Source organism: Medicago sativa, chromosome 8 (genome assembly GCF_051527215.1).
Source record: "Medicago sativa cultivar Bolivia chromosome 8, Bolivia_mono, whole genome shotgun sequence".
NCBI lineage: Eukaryota > Viridiplantae > Streptophyta > Magnoliopsida > Fabales > Fabaceae > Medicago > Medicago sativa.
Genome location: NC_140756.1, coordinates 91,196,028 through 91,206,695, shown reverse-complemented (window position 1 = coordinate 91,206,695; position 10,668 = coordinate 91,196,028). Strand labels below are relative to the sequence as shown.

Here is a 10,668-nt window from a genome sequence, read left to right as displayed (position 1 = left end):
TACTCTTCTTACTACTATTACTTCGATAGGCCGTGCGCTTGCGGTTTGGCTCTATCAAGATCCGTGACTTTTCTGCTTTGGTGAGCAGATGCAGAATCTATGAAGATGACAGCAAAGCTCATTATAAGATTATGAGTGAGAAGAGGGGTAAGGGCCAACAAAGTCGCCCAAAGCCTTACAGTGCTCCTGCTGACAAAGGAAAAGGAAGAGCTAATGATGAGAGGAGGTCTAATAAGAAGGATGCTGGTGCTGAGGTTGTTTGTTACACTTGTGGCGAGAAAGGCCATAAGAGTACTGCTTGTACTAAGGATATTAAACGGTGCTTTCGTTGTGGCAGTAAAGGACATACACTTGCAGAGTGTAAGCATGCGGACATTGTGTGTTTTAACTGCAAAGAAGAGGGTCACATTGGGTCTCAGTGTACGAATCCGAAGAAGACTCAGACTAGAGGGAAAGTGTTTGCTTTGACTGGTACTCAGACTGAAAATGAGGATCGTTTGATCAGAGGTACTTGTTATATTAACAATACTCCTTTAGTTGCTATTATTGATACTGGTGCTACACATTGTTTTGTTGCTTTTGATTGTGCTTCTAAGTTGGGTCTTGCTGTGTCTGATATGAGTGGAGAAATGGTCGTCGAAACTCCAGCTAAGGGTTCGGTGACTACTTCTCTTGTTTGCTTACGATGTCCTTTGTCTATGTTTGATCGTGATTTTGAGATTGATTTAGTTTGTCTGCCTCTGAGTGGAATGGATGTAATTCTTGGTATGAACTGGTTAGAGTACAACCATGTTCTCATTAACTGTTTTAGTAAAACGGTGCGTTTCTCTTCTGCTGAAGAGGAAAGTGGAGCAGAATTTTTGTCTACTAAGCAGCTGAAGCAATTAGAACGTGATGGGATCTTGATGTTTTCCTTGATGGCATCCTTATCATTGGAGAATCAAGCAGTGATTGATAAGTTGCAAGTGGTGTGTGATTTTCCTGAAGTTTTCCCTGATGAAATCCCTGATGTACCACCGGAAAGAGAAGTTGAATTTTCTATTGACCTTGTTCCGGGAACGAAGCCTGTGTCTATGACACCTTACCGTATGTCAGCTTCTGAGTTGGCTGAGTTGAAGAAACAGTTGGAGGATTTGCTAGATAAGAAGTTCATTAGACCGAGTGTTTCACCTTGGGGAGCGCCGGTATTGTTGGTTAAGAAGAAAGATGGAAGTATGAGGTTGGGCATTGATTATCGACAACTGAATAAAGTAACTATAAAGAATAGATATCCACTTCCTAGAATTGATGATTTGATGGACCAGCTGGTGGGTGCACGTGTGTTCAGCAAGATTGATTTAAGGTCGGGTTATCATCAGATTAAAGTAAAAGATGAAGATATGTAGAAGACGGCCTTTAGGACGCGATATGGTCATTATGAATATAAGGTGATGCCTTTTGGTGTGAGTAATGCGCCTGGCGTGTTTATGGAGTATATGAATCGCATTTTCCATGCATTTTTGGATCGCTTTGTGGTTGTGTTCATCGATGATATTTTGATTTACTCTAAGACAGAAGAAGAACATGCAGAACATTTGAAAATCGTTTTGCAAGTGCTGAAAGAGAAGAAGTTGTATGCTAAATTGTCTAAGTGTGAATTCTGGTTGAACGAGGTAAGTTTTCTGGGCCATGTTATTTCTAGTAGTGGTATTGCAGTTGATCCATCTAAAGTTGAAGCAGTATCACAATGGGAGACTCCTAAGTCGGTTACAGAGATTAGAAGCTTTTTGGGTTTGGCAGGATACTATCGAAGATTTATAGAAGGATTTTCTAAGTTGGCACTTCCGTTAACACAGTTGACGTGTAAAGGTAAAACCTTTGTGTGGGATGTTCATTGTGAGAACAGTTTTAATGAATTGAAGAAGCGTTTGACGACGGCTCCAGTTTTGATTTTGCCAAAACCTGATGAACCTTTTGCAGTGTATTGTGATGCGTCCAAATTGGGCTTAGGCGGTGTACTTATGCAAGATGGTAAAGTTGTTGCTTATGCATCAAGACAGTTGAGAACTCATGAACGAAACTATCCTACTCATGACCTTGAGTTAGCTGCAGTCGTATTTGTCCTTAAGATTTGGAGACATTACTTGTATGGTTCAAGATTTGAGGTGTTTAGTGATCACAAGAGCTTGAAGTATTTGTTTGATCAGAAAGAATTGAATATGCGACAGCGACGGTGGCTCGAATTGTTGAAGGATTATGACTTTAGTTTGAATTACCATCCGGGTAAAGCTAATGTTGTTGCGGATGCCTTAAGTAGGAAGAGTTTACATATGTCTGCTATGATGGTGAAGGAATTTGAGTTACTTGAACAGTTTAGAGATATGAGCTTAGTTTGTGAAATGTCGTCTCGGAGCGTTAAGTTAGGAATGCTGAAAATTGATAACGATTTTTTGAAAAGTATTAGAGATGCACAGAAGGTTGATGTTAAGTTTGTGGACTTGTTGGTTGCTAGTAATCAAACTGAAGATGGTGACTTTAAAGTCGATGATCAAGGTGTGTTGAGGTTCCGAGGTAGGATTTGTATTCCAGACAATGATGAGATAAAAAGGATGATTCTGGAAGAGAGTCATAGGAGTAGCTTGAGCATTCATCCGGGAGCTACAAAGATGTATCATGATTTAAAGAAGCTGTTTTGGTGGTCAGGATTGAAACGTGATGTGGCACAATTTGTGTACTCTTGTTTGATTTGTCAGAAGTCGAAGGTAGAGCATCAGAAACCTGCTGGGTTGATGACACCGTTAGATGTACCAGAATGGAAATGGGATAGTATATCCATGGATTTTGTGACAAGTTTGCCGAATACTCCTAAGGGAAATGACGCTATTTGGGTGATTGTTGACAGATTGACGAAGTCGGCACATTTCCTTCCAATTAATATTAGTTTTCCTGTGGCTCAGTTGGCAGAGATTTATATTCGAGACATTGTGAAGCTGCATGGTGTTCCTTCGAGCATTGTGTCAGATAGAGACCCACGATTTACTTCTAGATTTTGGAAGAGTTTGCAAGAGGCTTTAGGCTCTAAGTTGAGATTGAGTTCGGCTTATCATCCTCAGACAGATGGTCAGTCGGAAAGAACAATTCAGTCACTCGAAGACTTGTTGAGAGTTTGTGTACTTGAGCAAGGTGGGACTTGGGATAGTCATCTCCCGTTAATAGAGTTCACATATAATAACAGCTATCATTCAAGTATTGGGATGGCACCTTTCGAGGCTTTGTATGGTCGGAAGTGTAGGACTCCGTTGTGTTGGTTTGAAACAGGTGAAAGTGTAGTTTTAGGACCAGAAATTGTTCAGCAGACTACTGAGAAAGTGAAAATGATTCAAGAAAGGATGAAAGCGTCGCAGAGTCGACAAAAGAGTTACCATGATAAGCGTAGGAAAGACATTGAGTTTCAAGAAGGGGACCACGTGTTCTTGAGAGTTACTCCGATGACCGGTGTTGGTCGTGCATTGAAGTCTAAGAAGTTGACTCCGAAGTTTATTGGTCCTTACCAGATATCTGAGAGAATTGGCACGGTGGCTTATAGAGTTGGCTTACCACCGCATTTATCAAATTTGCACGATGTGTTTCATGTGTCGCAGCTGAGGAAATATGTTCCAGACCCATCCCATGTGATTCAGAGTGATGATGTGCAAGTTAGAGACAACCTTACGGTGGAGACCTTACCCTTGAGGATTGATGATCGCAAGATGAAGACGTTGAGAGGCAAGGAGATACCTCTAGTGAGAGTTGTTTGGAGTGGAACGACTGGTGAAAGCCTGACATGGGAGCTAGAGAGTAAGATGATGGAGTCTTATCCAGAGTTGTTTGCTTGAGGTAAATTTTCGAGGACGAAAATTCTATAAGTTGGGGAGAGTTGTAACGCCCGTCTTAATTATTCGATTATTTAAAAATATATTTATATATATGATTTACGTGATTTTCATGATTGATATGTGTGAATTTTATGATTCATGAAGTTGAGTGGGTTATACGATTTATAACTGCATAATGTGGAGTATTTTGTTGTGGTGAAGTTGCTAGGTTGTTATGACTTATTTTATTATTAAATAAAATAAGATTTGACAAATAAAATAAAAAATATTAAAAATTGGGCTGTGTGGTGAGATGAGCAATTAGCAGTGATAAGAGTAATTAGGAGAGATAAATAGACAGACATAAGTTAAGAAAAGTAGTACGTACGTTTTTGGAGAAAAAAGTCAGAAAGAGAGAAGAACCAAGGAGAGCTGCGATTCTGCTATTATCAGGTAAGGGTGAGACTAATTTTCAATATTATTAAGGGTATAATTCTATAGGATGAATTTAGCATGATCAGGTTAAGTTTTGGTGAGAATTGAGAATTAGGTTTAGGATCAATTTTGATGAATGAATCAAGAACAGATGTTAGATTGATGCAAAATCAGTGTACAGACCTTAGATATGACTTAAGATGATAATTAGATGCTATTTGGATGAAGGAATCATGAATATAGGTGAAAAGTTGTGATTTTTAGGTTTCTGGCCGTACTGACATTCATCGCTCGCACCTGCGAGCAAGAACACTCGCATCTGCGAGCTAGAACCCAGAACTCGCAACTGCGAGCAGCACAACTCGCAACTGCGAGTGACCTGTGAGCTCGCAACTGCGAGCAGAATAACTCGCCACTGCGAGTAAATACGTAGGAACCCAGAATGCACACTTTGCTCGCCATTGCGAGTGAAGTTACTCGCCACTGCGAGTTAGGCTGTTAGTTGCCCAAAATTGTCCCGATGCGATCCTTTCGCACGTGTAGTCTTGAGATGACCTTAGAAGTAAGTTAGAGAGCTGTTTAGGATGCTTTCATAAGCTCCAGAAGTCTGTTATGGTGACTGAAATTAGAAGTGTTACTACATGAATGCTATAATGATGTTTTGTGCTATTTATATTGATGTAATTAATTCCTTATGTGAATGTTAACACATTCAGTGTTGTTAATTGTTGTATGTTGCTGCTGTTTTCTGTTGTCGACTGTAGTGTCTTGAGGTTGCATGAGTCGGTCTATGTTGTTGGAATTTAAGAAGTTGCCCATGATTATGAGTCGTATGAGTTGTACACGTCGTTGTCTAAGTTGTTGGAAGTCGAGTTCATTGCATACTCATTAAAGTTGGGGGCTTTAGGCCCGGCAGCCTTTGTGCTCATTAAAGTTGGGGGCTTTAGGCCCGGCAGCCTTTGTGCTCATTAAAGTTGGGGGCTTTAGGCCCGGCAGCCTTTGTGCTCATTAAAGTTGGGGGCTTTAGGCCCGGCAGCCTTTGTGCTCACACGTTGAAGAGCCTATTATGCTCATTTTGTTGCTGATTGGTACCACATGCATTTGCATATCAAGAAGTTCATGATGTTTAAGTTGTCAGGTTGTTGTCGAGTTGATAGAGTTGCATGGTCAAAGATGAGTCGTGTTGTTAAGTTGTTATTGAGTTGATAGAGTTGCATGGTCAAGGATGATTTGTGATGAAAATTATTAATGGTATTTGATGATTGTATTTGTTATGTAATGAAAAATGTGCTAATTGTTAATTGTTGATATGTTATTAATGTTTAAGTTGTTAAATGCATTTTATTGGATTATATGCTTAATGTATTGATTATGAAATCTCACCCCTTCTGCGTATATGTTGCCTCGACCGTGGGTAATGTGCAGGTAATAAAGATTAGAGGTGTTCGTGAGTGGACTCTTTGTTGGTGTCTAGGTGCTCTGATACGTAACGGGATGGGGGCTTGCTTTTACTTCTATTCCTTACGTGTCTCTTTTATGAACTAATTTATGAGATTTTCCAATAAGGCCTGCGTGCCAAGACTTTTAGATGTTGAACTATTTTCCGCTGCAACAATTTTAAGATTTTCATGATGTTGAATTTGAAGGATAATTATTATTATCCGTTTTATGATTTAAATGAAGTACGTGACATTCCGTTGTGATCAAAATACTCTGATTTTAAATGAAATTTTTATGTTGGGAAAACGGGGTGTTACATCAACACCTTGCCTTTGTTGCTCGGTGCTCATCCTCTCGATCTCATTATGAATCCATGTCCATCTTTGATTTTCATTAAGCTCGCCGGCTTCATGGCCATGGTGCCCCTCTTGGTGCAAGTTAGCACCTTCTCCCTCATCATGGTGCAAGTTAGCACCTTCTCCCTCTTCATCATCTTGCTCACCAAGAACCTGCACATCATTAACATACAACCAATTTTCTTCCACCTCGGTGGTAGTCCGAGATGGGTTAGGCAATAAAAACGCGATTGGCACATTTAGCTTAAGTTGGTAATGGAGCGGTGGACGATGTTTGATGAAATTCATAGCAATAAGGGTTTCTATGTTAAGCCTATTGTTTCCCTCAATTGGTTTGATCCCCTCATCTTCACCTACTCCAAAACACCTAGCTATATATGTAATGATGCCACCCACCACTATGTCTCCTCTACCGGCCGGTCTAGTACCGACAAAGTCTAGGTAATCAATCAAATAAAAACAAGTATTGACGGGGTGGTTGTGGAGCATTGCCCATAGCATGAACAATTCATCGGTTCTAGTGTTTCCTATCTCGGTTCTACCCCAAATAGTGCAAGCCATTACCCTTTGGAGGTACCTAAGTACGGGGTTGTGGATGTTGCTAGCTTTGTTGGCTCTAGGAACATAGTTGGAAACGCCGGTGATACGTGTCTAAAAGGCAGTTGGGTCATAGTTATCCGGTTTTAGGCTAGGATCCCAATGATCAATATATCCTTCATTTGCAAAACCTAAGGCCTCACAAAAGTGCTGAAGTGACATGTCATAATCAATATTCATCAACCGAAAAACAACTCTATGCTTAGGGTTATCAAAATTCAACTTATCTTTAGTGAAAACAATTGAGCTTAAAAATTCATAAGTGAAGTTTTCATAACCCCGCATAGGTTTCAGCAAATCAGTCCAACCAAAATTTCCTATCATCCTAGAAACATCAAACAGCTCTAGCACATCTAAAGTATTGGGATCAGGATAACGAGAAGGATGCAAGTGTTTAGAGATTAGAATTTTATACCTGTCCCGTTGCTTGTTGTTTTTGAAGTTTATTCCATGATTCTTCACTTGTGCTTGCTTCTTTGGGGGAGGTCCTCCTTGAGAGCTTGCTGGTTCTTTACCACTTCTTCTTGAAGCCATTGACCCTTGTTGGAATTGGTTTTGAAGGTTTAGGGTTTGGGAGGATTTGTGGTGGAAAGGATTGGTTTAGGGTTGGGGTTGATGTTTAAGGAAGGTTTGTTGGTTTGGATGTGGAGATTGGTTAAGGTTTTGTGGTGTTTGGGTTAGGTTTTGAAAGATTGGGGTTTTGGTGAATTATGGGTTTGAATGGGTGAAGGATGTTTTTGATTGGTGGTTTTTGTTTTGGATGAAGTTTGTGGTTGATTGGTGAAAGAATTGAGTGATTTGGTTAAGAATTGAGGGAGATATGAGGGTTTGAAGGTTTGAAGGTTATGGAGGTTTAGAGAGAAGTTTGAAAGATGAAAGAGGGTTGTTGTTTGTGAATGAGGAAGAAGAAAGAAAAAAATTGTGTACATAGGCAACAAGAACACGGGCACGGCCGTGCCACCCATGGCACGGGCCGTGCCATCTTTCTGACTTCAATCTTCAATTTTTCTTTTAAAAACTTGGCACGGCCGTGCCATACCTAGCACGGGCCGTGCCACCTTTCTGGTCCTGGGGCTTCAAAATTTTTCCATTTTTTCGAATCAACTTGGACAATTACCTACAAAACATCTTAAAACAAAGAAAAACAAAACAAAAGCAGTAAAATGCGTGGGTTGCCTCCCACGAAGCGCTCTTTTAATGTCATTAGCTTGACGGTTAGAAAGAGTCCTTAGAATGGATCAAAGATATCATATTGTGTAGATGACACTATAAAACGTTCTTTCACAACATGATCGTTAAGCATGCAACAAGAGTAAAGAGCGGGACCCTTCATAACATTTTCCAACTCGTATCCTACCATTTGATCACTCACTTGAAAGACTATCCTACCACGTTTAACATCAATGAGAGCTCCTGCAGTTGCGAGGAAAGGTCTACCTAGGATTATAGGGACGTCATCGTCCTCTTCAATGTCAACGACTACAAAATCAGTGGGGATGTATATCCCCTCTATCTTAACAGGTATGTCCTCGACAAATCCTACAAGTTTCATGGTAGAACGATCAGCTAACTTTAATTCCATTTCGGTAGGTTTCAACTCTCCTATCCCTATCCTTTTAAGAAGAGACAAAGGCAGCAAACTAACACTAGCTCCTAAGTCACATAAGGCTTTGTTTATGGTTTCATTCCCAATTTCACACGGTATGGCAAAGCTACCTGGATCTCTAAGCTTAGGGGGTGCTTCTTGGATGATTGCACTAGTTTCCTTAGCCAAGGCTATTGTCTCATTATGCTCTATAGCCCTTTTCTTTGAAAAAATTTCCTTTAAAAACTTGGCATATAGAGGCATCCTAGACAAAGCTTCAGCAAAGGGAAGTTTAATGCAAATTTTCCTAAGTATGTTAAAAAAAATTTCAAACTTACCCTCTAGTTTAAGCTTTTCAGGATTTAAGGGGGATGGAGTTTTGTTTTCTTCAAGTGGTTTTGCTTCTTCTATCACAACTTTATCACCTAAGGGCTTGACATTTTCTTTCCCAAAGTTTTTAACCTTAGCAAAAGTTTCGCCTAACTTACTACCCCCAAAAGATATGACATTAACATGGGCTTTGGGATTGGCTTCGGTTTGACCAGGAAAGACTCCCGGTGTTTGGGAAGAGGTAGCCACTTGTTGGGCTATTTGAGCGATTTGAGTTTCAAGCATTTTAGAGTGAGTAGCAATAGAATCAACCTTGGTATTGAGCTTGGAAAGAGAATCATTCAGAAATCCAGTTTGGTTTTTAAGTTCTTGAAGTTGTTTGTTTTGGTTGGCAATAGAATTTTCCAACAAAATTTCCAAATTGGATTTCTGAGTGAATCTTTGGTTGTTTGCATAACCGGGTGGTGCTACTTGTCCATAGGGATTTTGGTTTTTATAAAAATTTTGATTTTGTCTCATCCCTTGATTGTATTGAGCATAATTCATTTGCTCAACACCGTTAATAGCACTACCTAGTTGGCAATCAACACCAGCATGACCAGTTATACCACATATTTCACAAGAAGGAGTAGAAGCAGAATTGATAGCACTAACATTGAGTTTTTCAAGTTTTTCAGTTAGTGTATCAATTTTAGAAGCAAGGTGGTCATAGTTAGAGACTTCGTGTATACCTGCCTCCTTTTTGGAGGATGAAGAACTAGTGATGGCTCTCTCGTCGGTCCATTTGTAATGATTTTGAGCCATGTCTTCAATCAAGGCATACGCCTCCGTGTAGTTCTTGTTCATAAGTGCTCCACCTGCAGCTGCATCAACAAACATCTTAGTGGTATAAGACAAGCCATTATAAAAAGTGTGGACTATAAGCCACTTCTCTAGGCCATGGTGGGGACAAAGTCTTAGCATTTCTTTGAAACGCTCCCACGCCTCATAGAGAGATTCCCTATCTTTTTGGTTGAACCGCGTGATTTGGTCTCTAAGTTTAGCGGTTTTAGATGGTGGAAAGAAACGGGCAAGGAATGCTTGCCTCATCTGATCCCATGAAGTAATGGAACCGACTTCGAGGGAATGGAACCAAGCGCTAGCTCTATCCCTTAAGGAAAAGGGAAAGAGATGAAGTCTTACGGCTTCTTGGTTCTCCTTCATGGTTCCACTAATTCGTAGGAAAACAGAGATGTGAAGATTAGGATCCTCAGTGGGGGATCCCGAGAATTGGTTTTGTTGCACCAAGTTAAGTAGGGCAGGCTTAATTTCAAAATTGTCATCCTCAACCGTTGGGTACACAATAACAGCTTGTGGCTCAGCCGTAGACGGCGTTGCATACTCTTTGAGAGTGCGATTGGCCATGGCGGTGTTATTTCGTGCGTCTCTCTTTCGTCTATGCAAATACCTTTCGATCTCGTTGATTATTACAACTCGATTTCTGGTTTTTCGCATAAAAAATTGAGAACCCAAGAAGTTAGTGATAACAGAAAAATAAAAATAAAAATAAAAACAGAAAAAGAAAGAGAAGAAGAGAGAATTCTAATCACTAAGAAAAAGCTAATTAAATTAGTTAACTCCCCGGCAACGACGCCAAAAACTTGATAGGGCCAAACCGCAAGTGTACGACCTATCGAAGTAATAGTAGTAAGTAGAGTTATCGTTCAGCTAGGGAGTTGTTCAACTTAATTAACTTTTAGTGAATGATTAGAGGAGAGAAAGTTAATGAAAGAGAGTTTGATTGCTGAAGGTAAAAACAATAATAATAAAGGGCCTTAGGATCATTGGTTCATCATAATGACTAATCCTTCACTAGACAAAACCTAAACATCTAATTTCATGATTTACACACTAATTTCTAAAGACCGGTTTCCCTTAGCCCCTCACCTTTCCGATGAAAGTCCGGTGAGAGTTTACTTCTAGCAACCAAACCTATTTCACTGACATGATTACTAGAAGATGCATAGAGGATTGAAACTACTCTTTGTCTCAATAGTTGCAAAGACTATTTCACTGTTTTGCAACTATTGTCTAGATTCACTTGTTCCAACAT

At 40.0% G+C, this 10,668-nt stretch overlaps 1 non-coding gene across 1 annotated transcript; it reads left to right on the top strand.

Moving 5' to 3' along the window:
- Window positions 1–9,510: 9,510 nt before the first annotated feature.
- LOC146903217 (small nucleolar RNA R71) lies at window positions 9,511–9,617 on the top strand. The gene has a single exon (XR_015024317.1). It is a non-coding gene; the product is annotated as a small nucleolar RNA R71 (small nucleolar RNA).
- Window positions 9,618–10,668: the final 1,051 nt, after the last annotated feature.